Raw genomic sequence first — 13,025 nt, 5'->3', positions numbered from 1 at the left:
TGATCAAGGCCCCTCCATTGCTACCCTACTGCACCTACCCTGGTCTCCTACTGCTGTGGAGGAACCTAGGTGTCTTGCCCCAGGCCTGCCTCACCACTGCTGACATCTTCTGCTGGAAGACCAGTCTGCCCTCTTGCTGCTGTAAAGCGCCAACTAGTGCACTACAGGAGGACACAGGCCTTGCTCCTCAGAGTTGCACACACAGTTCAGGTTTCTTTCCAGGAGACCTTGCTATTTCAAGCAGATAGAGTCTTTTTAAAAGAATCTGGATCTAGGGCTAGGGGTGTAGCTCGGTGGTAGAGCACTTGCCTAGCATGTGTGAAGCCCTGGGTTTGATTCCCAGCACCATCTGAAGCAAGCAAGCTCGACAAGGGTTTGGGTTCTGCTTTAGTTCTCATTAGCCTTGTGCTCTGGAGCTTGGATCAAGTTCAGTGGTAGAGCCTGAGCAAATAAGCTTTTAGTCACTGCTCTGCTCCTAGGCTTTCTCAAAGTCTTGTGCAGATTAAATGAAATACTGTGTTGAAGCTCATAACAAAGTGCCCAGCATAAAGTAAATTTCAGTAAGTGATCATTATTATCTTAGAGACCTAAGTCTAGTGTCTGGGAACCTGAAAGCTGGGCTCCCAAATCTTTGCAGTGTTTTGAGGGGCATGAGGACGGCGCATGGCACATGCCCTTCCATCTAGAACTTGTTTGGGAAGAGCAGGTGTGGTGACTCACAAACGTAGGTGGAAGTGGGGCAAGATGGAGGGGCTCCCTCAGTTGGTGCCCATCAAGATGAACCTGCCAGTCTTGCCCTGTCTCGGTCACTCTTCTCTGCGTGTTGCTGCTAGTTTTCCTGCCGTGGCTGTGCTACTTCATTTCTATCTGGCATCACCTGAGAGAAATGTGATGGGCTCTGTCCAGCGTCATGTCCCCCACTCACACACACACACACACACACACACACACACACATACACACACACACATGCAACTTGAGGATCAGCCCTGACAAGAAAACACTCTCCTGGAAATGTGTACTATTGCTCAGCTCACCTCTACTCGTCCCCAGCCCCTCACATTCATTCTTACCTATAAATATTTTTTTGCCACGAATGCCATATTTTTATTTTTATTTACTTATTTTTATTTATTTATTTATTTATTTATTTTTATTTATTTATTTTTATTTGTCTTTTTGAGACAGGGTCTCCCTGTAGCTCCAGCTGGCCTGGAACTCACTATGTAGACCTGGCTGGCCTTGAACTCACAGAGATCCACCTGCCTCTGCCTCCCAAGTGCTAGGACTACAGGCCTGCGCCACCACGCCCGGCTCTCCTGAATTTATTTTTAAAAACATTTTTTACATTTGTGTGTGTGTATATGTGAGGGTACTCAAGTACTAGTGCACACATGTGGAAATAGAGGACAGCTTGTGGGAGTCTGTTCTCCTTCCACCATTCAGCTTCTGGGAATCGAGCTCGGGTCTTCAGGCGGCAAGTGCCATTACCCACCGAACCATCTCACCAGCCTTGTCTGAGTATTTTTCAGGTTTGAAATTCAGGAGCTATTTCTGATGTGCGTGGTTATAAAAAGGTGTGTGCTTGGTACTGAAAACAAAGTGGACAGTCACTCTTCTCATACATGGGGACAAATGCAGGAAGGATCTCACACACACACACACCTTCACACACACTTTAAAAAGTTGTTCTAGGGCTGGAAAGATGGCTCAGTGGTTAAGAGCACTGACTACTCTTGCAGAGGATCTGCATTCAATTCTGAGCACCCACATGGTGGCTAACAGCCATCTATAACTCCAGTTCCTGGGGAATTCCGTGCTCTCCTCTGACGTCCATGGGCATTGCACAACCTGGGTGCACTTACCCAATGCAGGCAATACACTCATACACAAAAAAATAAAAATAATAAAATATTTTTTAACAGAATTAATTCACTTTATTTTTCTCATATAAAAGCCCTAGGCAGTAGCCACAGCTGGAGCCTGGGTTCTCTGCACAGAGACTCTGGTGTGGGTTTTCACAAGATGATTGGTGAATTCCTGATAGGGAGGCTTGGTGAAGACAGTCTCTTTCCAGAGGTCAGGGGTCAGATAGCTGTAGGTCTTAGAGATGGCATCAAAGGTGGCCTTGGCGAAGTTGCCCAGAGTGGCAGTGCAGCCCCTGGCTTCAGTAGCTTCTTAGGCACAGGAGCAGAGACAATGCCAGTGCCTCTGGGGGCAGGGATGAGGTGTACCAGCACAGAGCCACAACGGCCTGTCACCTTGCAGGGGACAGTATGGGGCTTGCCAATCTTGTTTCCCCAGTAGCCTCTCCGAACAGGGACAATGGAAAGCTTGGCCACGATGCTGGCCCCTCGAACTGCAGTGGCTACCTCCTTGGAGCACTTAACACCCAGACCAACATGACCCGTTGTAGTCCCCAATGGCGACAAAAGCCTGCAAAGAGATTTGCAGATTTGTATGAGGTGGCTGGTGCTGCCACTACTGACACATTAATATCTTTTTTTAAAGTTGCTCTAGGCTGTACAAGTGTAAGAACTTGAATTTCAACCCCCAGAACCCACATAAAGTCAGGAAAGGTATCACACTGTTGTAATCCCAGTGCTCCTGTGGACAAGATGGAAGGCAGAGGCAGGAGGCACCCCTGAAGCTTGCGGTGTAGCCTGGTATATGCAGGTATGAACAACAGAGAGACGCTGTCTCAAACAGGGTGGGACGTCACAGACACCAGAGGGTCTCTAAGCTTCATACATGCACTATGGCATGTGTGCCCACCCTCCACCCTCCACACACACACACACACACAAGCTCACCCTGTAGCCCCAGCTGGAACTCACTATATAAACCAGGCTGGCCTCAAACTCACAGAAATCTGCTTGCCTCTGCCTCCCAAGTGCTGGGATTAAAAGCATGCTTTAAAACAAATGGAGGCTACAAAATCTTAATTTGAAAATACTTCCCCTTTGCTTTTCCTGTGTGTCTTAAAAAAATATTGTAAGCAAATAGCCAAAGTACCCAAGATAGCTCAGAAGGTGGTGACTTCTCTAGCTGTGATGGCATGACCTAAATATAAGATCCCCCAAAGTCCCTGCTCCTTGCAAGTGGAACTATCTCCTATTTTAGTGAGGTAAAACGTCATGGTTATTTCCTAGAAAGAGTTCTTAAGGGGTAGGAAGAAAAAGCCATGTAGCTGTGATTGGCTGTGCCAGAGAAATAAAAGAAGGAATTGGAGAGAAAAAATGATGAGGTGTTGAAATACAGCAGGTACATGGAGCGGTTGGCGCGATGGCTCAGCGGTTTCGAGCGCATATTACCCTTGCAGGGGACCGGGATCAGTTCCTGACACCCGGTCCCGGGTTCCTCCATGAGCCAGTAACTCCAGCTCCGGAGGTCTGACCTCTGTGGGCACCTGCACTCATGAGCATGCGCGCACACACATAATTTAAAAATAATTGCAACCCCGCCCCACCCCCTAATCCAAAAGACAAATCCAAGGAAAACGGAAGACAAAAGCGCCAAAGGCATCAAAGAGAAGGAAGACTCTCAGGATGGAGGAAGGGCAAAGGCTGGCGGGGAGTGAGACTAGACAGGGTCAAGTCCCTGTCAAACTGGAGAAACAGGCAGCGAGGCCGGGGAGGGGGAACCCCAGAACAGGCCTAAGGGCGGCTGGAAATTCCAACAGACTCTACAGACTCAGATCAGACTCAGACTCTCGGGCGGGGTTCTAATGCGTTGCGGCTATGTTCTATCTCGGCTGGAGAAAATTCAGCAGATGCTTTGGGATCGTGGGTTTCACCTGACCAAACTGCTCGTCCACGTGGCGGCTGGGTGGAGCGCACGCGCGCGCAGAATCTGATTACAGAGTAGCAGAAGTTCTGTATGGACACACACACACACACACACACACACACACACACACACACACTGCTCTCCTCGCTTCTCTGCGCTGCTGCTTGGGACCGGGTGGGGCCGCATCTCTACCGAGCTCTGCCGCCCCAGGCTCCAGTGTCCAGGGCCTTGCAGATCACGCCCCTCCACCCCACCCCTGCAGACCGTGCCCTTCCAACCCACGTCCCTCCTCTTGCCCGCGCCCGCTGCCCTCGCCCTTACAGCCCCTCACTCCTCTGTCCTCAGCCACTCTCCCCACGCCCCTGCAGCTCACGCCCCTCTAGTCCGGAGTGGGGGTGGGGCTGCGGCCTGCGCCCTCCGGTAGCCTGTATTCCTCGTCCCTGCACCCCTGCAGCCCCCCCCCCCCCCCCCCTGCAGCCCCCCCCCCGCAGCCTGCACCCCTCACCCCTCTCCTCCTGCTCCCGCCGGTCCTGTCGGGGTGGAGCTGCTGGGTGCCACGCTGTGGCTCCGGCAGGCTGGGAGCTTGGGGTGCGACGCTGTGACGCACCCTCCCTGGCATTAAAATACTTCACCTTCTATTTATAGACACTCCTCTGACCACAGACCTAGCTCGCCCAGGAGCTCCTTCCCACATGGTGCTTGGAAAAATCCTACCCTAGGACGAAAGAGCCTAACGAAAGGCAGGGAGCTATGTATGCTAGGTGTCCTCTAGTTCCAAGTGCTCACTGCAGGTCTAAGGATCTCTCGGACGGAGGAACCCCAGATTTCTAAATGTTCATTACCCTAAAGCTTTAAATCCTTCATGACTTTTGCGTGAGTCCTAAACATGTCAAATTAATTCATCTCTTTTGAGTTCATGAAATATTCTCCAAGAATTTGCATAAGACTTAACCCCGTTGAATTCAGGGAAAAGGTGTTTCTGGCTAGGTCCTAACAGTTCGAAAGGTACCATTTACTTAAGAGAAGGGCACTTACGGGAAGAACAGTATGCATTTTAAACAAAAGCAAAATAAATTTTTAACTGTGGCTTTTGGATACTTTGTCCTTTTAGATGTGCACTATTCCAGACATACCTGTGTTGTGGCCTTTGCACCTATAGGTGGTAAAAACAATCCTTACCCAGTTACACTGACGTCTGCAGTAACTAAAACAGCACTGCTAAGACAGCAATTTATTTCAGAATTTGGCCATTTTCTGCTGTCAACCTAAAGATGAAGCCTCCTAGTCAGCTTTTCTTCTTGACTTCTAGTCAGTTTCACTTTCTAAACACCAGAAATTCCAGAGCAGACTGCCCTTTAGATTTAAAAAAAAAAAAAAGGAGTGGATATGCATCTGTAGATAGTTTGTTTTTAGATGCCTAGCTAACCACAGCTTGGTTCCCATGTGGGGAGAGAGCTATGACCACAAAATGCAAGCGAGTGATGGACAATGTGCCATTCCAGCTAACACCTCAGCTATGAAGTGGGTGTACTGGGGGATAGCTGTGACAACAGCCTTATGACATGGATTTGCTGAGGAGAGTACAATATAGTACTTTGAAAAGACCACAGTTGTTACATGCATTATAAAACACCTATCTAATGGCAGGACCTTGTTACAGCTAATTCAGCAGTAACCACCACATTAAAAAATTTACATATGCCTGAACCAGCAACTCCTTAGAAGCATGTGGTACAGATGTAGAAGGCACATGCGAAGTCATGGTTGTTGCCATGCTCATCCTAGGAAACAGCTAGAAACAATAAAAATGCCCTACATTGTGGTTCATCCATATTATGATCTATTGTGTAAGCTTGACGATTAGAGCCACTCTTTTAGTACTAACAGGAAAGTAACCAAAATACCCTGCTAGGTGGAAAAGGGAAAGTGGAAAAACAGCCAGCCGCTCCAGAGGCAGGAGCACGATGAACACTCACTCCGCCCAGGAATTTGGGGCTAGCTTGGCCAAAACTTAAGATCTCGTGTCAAGAAGAAATTTAAAATTTTATTTTATGTGTATGTGTGTATTGCCTGCATGTAAATAAGTGCATCCATGTCGTGCAATGCCTGCAGAGGACAGAGAGGCCGTTGGATCCCCTGGAACTGGCGTTATGGACAGTTGTTAGCTGCCATGTGGGTGCTGGGATTCAAACCAGGGTCTTCTGCCAGAACAGTGTTCTTAACCGCTGAGCCATCCCTCCAGCCCTGAAATTTTAAATATTTTTAATACTGAGTTTAAGACCACCAGGATGACATTGAGAAACCTCTCTTTCTCTCACTCTCTCTCGCTCTCTCTCTCTGCCACCCACCTCACACACACAGACACCATAGAAACAATATACACTACTCTCATTTACATTAGAAAGATAAATATGGGGCCTCAGTGGGTTAAGGCACTTATTGTGGAGCCTGAGTTTGACCTCTGGCATCCATATGGAAAAAGCAGAGAACTGACTCCTGCAAGTTCTCCTCTGACCTCCACATGGGCACACACACAAAATTAGATGTAATTAAAAATGTTTTTAAAAAGTACACTCGTGCTGGGTGTGGCAGTGCACACCTTCCTTTAATCCTAGCACTCGGGAAGCAGAGCCAGGTAGCTCTTTGAGTGTTCAAGGCCAGCCTGGTCTACATAGTGAGTTCCAGGTCAGCTGGAGCTAAAGGGAGACCCTGTCTCAGAAAGGCCAAAACAAGATAAGTACACTCATATATAGTAACTTCAATGTATTTCATGTATGTGAAACTGGCTCCAGGGTTTGCCTGCTGGTAGGTAGGTAACACGGAGGAGGGGGACTGGGATGGATGGAACAGAAACTTATTTTTTTCTTTCTTTTTTTCTTTCTTTTTTTGAGACAGAGTCCCTGTAGCCCCAGCTGGCCTGGAACTCACTATGTAGACCAGGCTGGCCTAGAACTCACAGAGATCTGCCTGCCTCTGCCTCTTGAGCATTGGGACTAAACCACACCTGGCTCAGAAACTTATTTTCTATTATCTATCCTTTTGTATTTTTGAAATTTGTTCCATGAGCATACATCATCTGTTGAAATTTAAACTAAAAATACTTTAAAATTCCTTTCTAAATTTACTATGTATGGTGGGTCTCCTTTTCATTTATAGGGGTGTTAATCTTTAGAGGCAAATCTTTGGTCTCTTCTTGTACTGGGCTCTGAAGCCCTCAAGACAAACTGTAGGTACTCAGAGTTTGTGTAAGTTCTATGTTGAGGATGGTTGTTACTTTGGGGAAAAGTTTGCTGTGAAGCAACAAAAATCTGTATCCTCATCCTCAGTGCTCTTTACCTAGTGGACTAAATCCATGAATCATCATAGACGCTTTGCCGAAAGCTTGCTACAACTGTGCAAGGAACATTTTAAAAGAAGGCACCGCTGTTCATATTTTCCCCTCTATTGTTGTGGCATGTCGTAGATGGGAATAATGGCAGACTGAAAGGTCTATTGAGTATCCATTATGAAATAATTATTTGAAGAGACTTATAACTCATCCATTTTACATTGCAGCACACTTAAAACAATGGATTGTTTATCAAAATTCATATTTCCGATAATGGCTTTCTATGCTGTAGATCAAGCAGTGAGATTTCAAAACATTTCAGTGAGATAATGTGTACAGAGTGTTTCTATTTCTGTTATAAAATAAAAACATACATACGCTGTGATGGGGTAGGTTATGCCGCCCCACTGTAGGTGTTTCTCACTTAAGCTGGTATTAGCCTGTGTTATTACTGGTCAGTTTAGCAACAAGAATGTGTGAGGCTTGATGCTGCTGGGTGAATTCTTTCAGAAGACTCACCACTGTGTTGTGATGATAGAGAAGTTTAAAAAGGGAAGCAATATCTTTAATGAAACAAATATTTTGAGTTCACCTACATATGAGTTAATGGGCATATAGCAATTTCCCAGAGTCTGGCAGTAAAACAGTTCAAAATAGAATTATTATTGGAATCTGGAGAGGCTTAAAATGGTCTCTTGGGTCTCACGTTGTGTTTGAGTCATGGGATGAAGCTGCCCACTGCTGATCTACTTTCCTAAAACCACAAAATCCAAGTGTAGTGTTTCCAACTTCTGTGCACTACAAAAGTAAGCCATTTTCAGGCTTTTTCTCTTTGTAAACTGCTATGCTATTATTTATAGAGATCCTTTAAAAAACATTAATTCAGGTGCTGGAGAAATTGCTCAGTGGCTAAGAGTACTGGCTGCTTTTGCAGAGGACCCAAGTTCGGTTCCCAACACCCACATGGCAGCTTACAACTGTCCTTAACTCTAGTTCCAGGGGATTTGACAGCCTCTTCTGGCCTCTGTGGGCACTGCATGCATGTGGTTCACTTACATACATGCAGACAAAACACTCATACACATAAAATAAAAATAAATAAATAAGTAGATAAAAATTCATGTAAAAAAACATTAATTTAGGCTAACTTTGCTCTCTGCTTTAGCTTGGCTTTGCTTTAACCAATGATCATAGCTTTAAGACATCAGTGAGATACACACATATATACATATACCATAATGAATAGATAATATGCATGTACCATTAGAAGAAAACAAAGCCTGTTCATCATATAATGCAGCTATTTGTCTGTGAAGCTGCTGAAAGGATCTCACATAGCATGGCACCCAGCTAGGATACAAGGAGGAATCATAGTGTAATTTTGTCATCAAGATATTGCTGTAACCTTACAGGGACCTGTGGGATACTTGGTCCTTGCCTTTCTTCAGCATCCTGGCTTTGGTTGGAGGAAGCGGCCAGCCCTGGGAGCTAGAAGCAGGAAGTTGAGTGTTTTCTGAAGAGTCATTTGTACAGCATGTCTGGCAGAACCTCAGGATGCAGGATGAAGAAGGAGGTTGAAAAAGCCTTCCTTTTTTTTTTTTTTCTTTTTTTTGTCTTTTTGAGACAGGGTTTCCCTGTAGCCCCAGCTGGTCTGGAACTCACCATGTAGACTAGGCCAGCCTCAAACTCACAGAGATCTACCTGCCTCTGCTGCCAAGTGCTGGGACTAAAGGCGTATGCCACCACACCCAGCAAGAAGCCTTATCCTTTAGACTTGACATATGTAAGCTTATAGTCTATCATGCATACCAAAAACTATATAAAGGCAAGGTGTGCACTTTAAAATCACAAATTGACACTCACGCATCTACCACCTACTTAACCAATCCAGCACAGCACTCCCCCAAGCCTGTGTTCCTATTTTTGAGCCCATTTGCTTCTTTTGGTTCTGCCTCCAGAATCACTTTCCTGAATTTTTTTCTTTACTGTTTTTTTGGTTTTTTTTTTACAGGGGATGCAGCCAGCTGGGGCTACACAGTGAGACCCTGTGTCAAAACAAACAAATAAACAAACAACAAAGAAAAAACAATGCAGAGGATGAAACCCAGGCCCTTCCAGTGTGAGGTGAGCACTCTGCCCTGAACTGTGCCCCCAGTCTCTTTTTCTTTTCTTTGTCTCTCCTCTCCTCTCCTTCTCTCTCTCCCTCCCTCCGTCCATCCCTCCTTCCTTCTGTCCCTCCCTCCCTTCCATCCTTGCATCTGTGTTCCTGTGTGTGTATGCACTCATGTACATGTGCATGTGGAGGCCAGAGGACAGCCTCAGATACTGTTCCTCAGGCATCATCCACCCTTTATTTTTGTGTTTTGAGACAGGGTCTCCTGTAGCCCCAAGTGGCCTGGAACTCACTATGTCAACCAGGCTGGCCTTCATTGCACAGAGATCTAAAGGTGTGCACCAAAATGCCCAGACACTTTATTTATTTTTATTTTATGTGTATATGAGTGTTATGCCTGCATGTATGTATGGGTGCCCGTGGAAGTCAGAAGAGGGTGTTGGATCTCCTGGAACAGAGGACAAGTTTAAAATAGTTGTTAGCTGCCATATGGGTGCTGGGATTTGAACCCCGGTCTTTCGTAAGAGCAGCCAGTGCTCTTAGCCTATGAGCCATCTCTCTAGCCCCCCCCCCCTTTTAACATAAGGACTCTCTCTCTTTCTCTCTCTGGCCTGGAACTCATCAAGTAGGGTAGGCTTGGTTGACCAGCAATTCCTACGGATCCACCTGTCTCCATTTTACCAGGGTAGGGATTACAAATGTGTAGCATCATAATCAACATTTAAAGAAAACAAAATCAAACAAAAAATGTGGGTCCTGGCTCCGTATGGTGATACATGCCTTTAATCCCAGCACTCAGGAGGCAGAGGCAGGCAGATTTCTGTGAGGTGGAGGCCAGCCTGGTTTACATAGTAAGTTCCAGGCTAGCCAGGGTAACATAGTGAGACCCTGTCTCAACAAACAAATCAAAACTAAACCAATGCCCCCCCCTACAAAAAAAAAAAAAACCCACATAGGTATCAAATCCAGGCTTATTCATTAATACTTTGCTGAGGTAGCTATCTCCCCAGCCTGGCCCCACTTCCTTTCGATCTTTAAAAAAATTTTAGATCACATTTTGAGAGAGAGAGAGAGAGAGAGAGAGAGAGAGAGAGAGAATAGAGAGAATGTGGGCACACACATGCCACAGCTCCCTTGTGGAGGTCAGGTGACAACTTGGAGGAGTCATTTCTCTCCTTCCAAGGAGAGTCCAAGGTATCAACTCAGGTCATCAGGCTTGGCAGCAAGAGCCCTTACAGCTGACTGAGCCACCTCATGACCCCTCTTTCTTTTTAAAATTTAGGTTTTTAAATTTTTATTTATTTATTTATTCTTATTTTATCTGTATGAGTGTTTTGCCTGCATTTATAAGTGCACCCATGTGTGCAATGCCCACAGAGGCCAGAAGAGGGCATTGAGGATTCCTCTGGAACTGGAGTTGCAGATGGTTGTTGGTCACCATGTGGGTACTGGGAACTGAACCCAGGTCCTCTGCAAGAGCACTCAGTTCTCATAACTGTTGAGCCACCTCTCCAGCTCCTGATATGCTTAAACCACATGTAGGTGGAATTCTGCTTTTCTCATTTAACACTCTTTTTTTCTTTTTTTTTTTTTTTTTTTTGAGATAATCTTGGCCAATTTGTTCCTTTATCTTCCCATTACAAACATCCAGCCAGATCCCTCAGATTTTTATAGTTATATATTGGCTCTCTGTGGACAGATTCTTCTCTACAGAATTTTTGTTGATGCCACCACCACCAAATTGTCACCTTAAAAAAGCAAAGTTTGAGGGTCAAGGATGTAGCTTAGAGTGTTTGCCTAGCACACCCAAGGCTTCAATCCTTAGTGCCAAAAGCACAGTTGAATTAAGAATCATTTTCTAAAGCTGGGTATGGTGGCGCACGCCTCTAGTCCCAGCACTCTGGAGGAGTGTGGCGGTACATATAGTCTCAGCTATGTAAGAATCTGGGTCAGCTTGGGTTATGAGAGCCTGTCTCAGAACAAAACAAAGCAGCATTTTTCTAGAAGCATATTCAAGGATATGAGAAATATTTACGGTGTGTTGTTACATTTACATATATTCCAAATCACATACAGACCTCAAATTTAATAGCTATCTCTGGAAAGTAGGTTATAAGTATTTTTTTTCTTTGTGATTTTCTATATTTTCCAATTTTACAACAGACTACAGAAAGCCTTAGACCTGTGGCTCAGGTCTTCTCTGCCTGTTTTCACACCTCCCAGAGTTTTCTGGAGTGTGACCTGTAGAAAGGTGAAGGGGAGGTCACAGGAGCAGGACTCTAAACCCCCTTTCTCAGACAATTTCGTATCCCGGAGCCCTGGCTTCCTCTTCCACCCCAAGTCCAGAACATAGTCTCTTATCCATTTGTGGCAGTGTACCCTGGCCCTTCGTCCATCCCCTCAGACAGGGCTTTCATCCTTTGAGCCAGGCATGTGTTCCTGGGCAGCCCTGAACCACACATTCTGAAAGGTATTGATCTTCCAGTAGCAGGGACCTGTAATTGTTGTACCTAAGAAGTAGAGATAAGAGGGAAAATTCAGGGTCATCCTCAGCTACATAGTGAGTTCAAGACCAACCTGGGCTATGGGAGATCCTGTCTCAAAACAGAGAGAAGAGGGAAGGAAGGCAGAGATGGGAGAGAAGGAGGAAGGGAAAGAAAAGAATTGCCTGGTTTGATGCTCTGCTGTACTGTCTTGAAGTCTTCTGTTTCATTTTCACTTAGGCTTTTTGGGAAAAGTTAGCTGAGTCTATGGAGCCAGAGGAAATATACATGGATGTGCACCTGCTGTTCCTTGCTGTGCTATGAGCTTGGAATTCTGAGTCTAGTGAATTGTAACTGTGCTTCACCTCAGAGTAAGTGGGCTGACAGCCTGAGAGGCCATGGTCTCCACTCAAATTGGGTGTGTTCTGAATTCAGAGAAAAGGCATTCTAAAAGTCATGAGTGACCAAGGAATCAAATCCTATCAGATCCTTTCTTGTGATATTTTCCTGTATTAGCCAGTCACAAAGGCTGAACATTCTTCATGGAGAGAAAGGGAAAGAAAGGATGACCTTGAGTTCTTCTCCTCTTCAGGCATTCCTTCCTCATCAGTAGGCTGAAGTTTGGGGGTAGGAAAATGTATGCATACCAAGAAGCAAAATAAAAGGTTGAGTTACCTGCACAGTGTTCCCACTGTCCCGGTAAGAATGGAAGGCACGTGTACACAGAAACTATACACACAGGCATAATGTCAGCAACTCCACATATAAGTCAATTGCTCTTAGTGGCATGGCACAATATACAAATAAAAGTCAAGTTAATAACTTACAGGTTCAATTTTTGTTTACTTAGAATAACAACAAACAATATTAAATAACAAATGAAAAAACCCACATCATGACAAGTTGAAAGACTGCAGAAGAAAATTTATTTCAGTACAGCAGCCCCATCCCCTCCCCTCACAAATGATAAACCTTGCCCTCTGTTTCCAGATCTGTCATTTATTTTCCATCGTAGTTTATGAAAACCCACCTCTTGTCTCTAAAACTATGATCACTGCAATGCGTTCATAAAGTCCATTTTGTAAACCGGAAGAAAGAATCCACTCTCCTCTTTCTTTGTAAATCTCTGCTGTGTGATATCTTTACCTCGAGGAAATAGACTGGGGAACGCTGGCCAGCTATGCTAAAATATATTAAAAGTATGTTGGGTGTGGTGGCACATTGCTTTTAATTCTATCACTTGTGAGGCAGAGGCAGGCTGATCCCTGTGAGTTCAAAGATAAAGACAACAGAAACATCTATAGTCCCCTGG

The 13,025-nt window shown here is 45.2% G+C and overlaps 1 pseudogene; it reads right to left on the bottom strand.

Annotated features, from left to right (window-relative positions):
• Positions 1-1,951: 1,951 nt before the first annotated feature.
• On the bottom strand, positions 1,952-3,060 carry LOC103748108 (annotated as a pseudogene).
• Between the last annotated feature and the right edge of the window lie 9,965 nt (positions 3,061-13,025).

The sequence above is a fragment of the Nannospalax galili genome, unplaced genomic scaffold, assembly GCF_000622305.1.
Source record: "Nannospalax galili isolate Female #2095 unplaced genomic scaffold, S.galili_v1.0 scaffold805, whole genome shotgun sequence".
NCBI lineage: Eukaryota > Metazoa > Chordata > Mammalia > Rodentia > Spalacidae > Nannospalax > Nannospalax galili.
The sequence above is the reverse complement of the archived record's forward strand: the minus strand, read 5'-3'. Positions and strand labels throughout refer to the sequence as shown.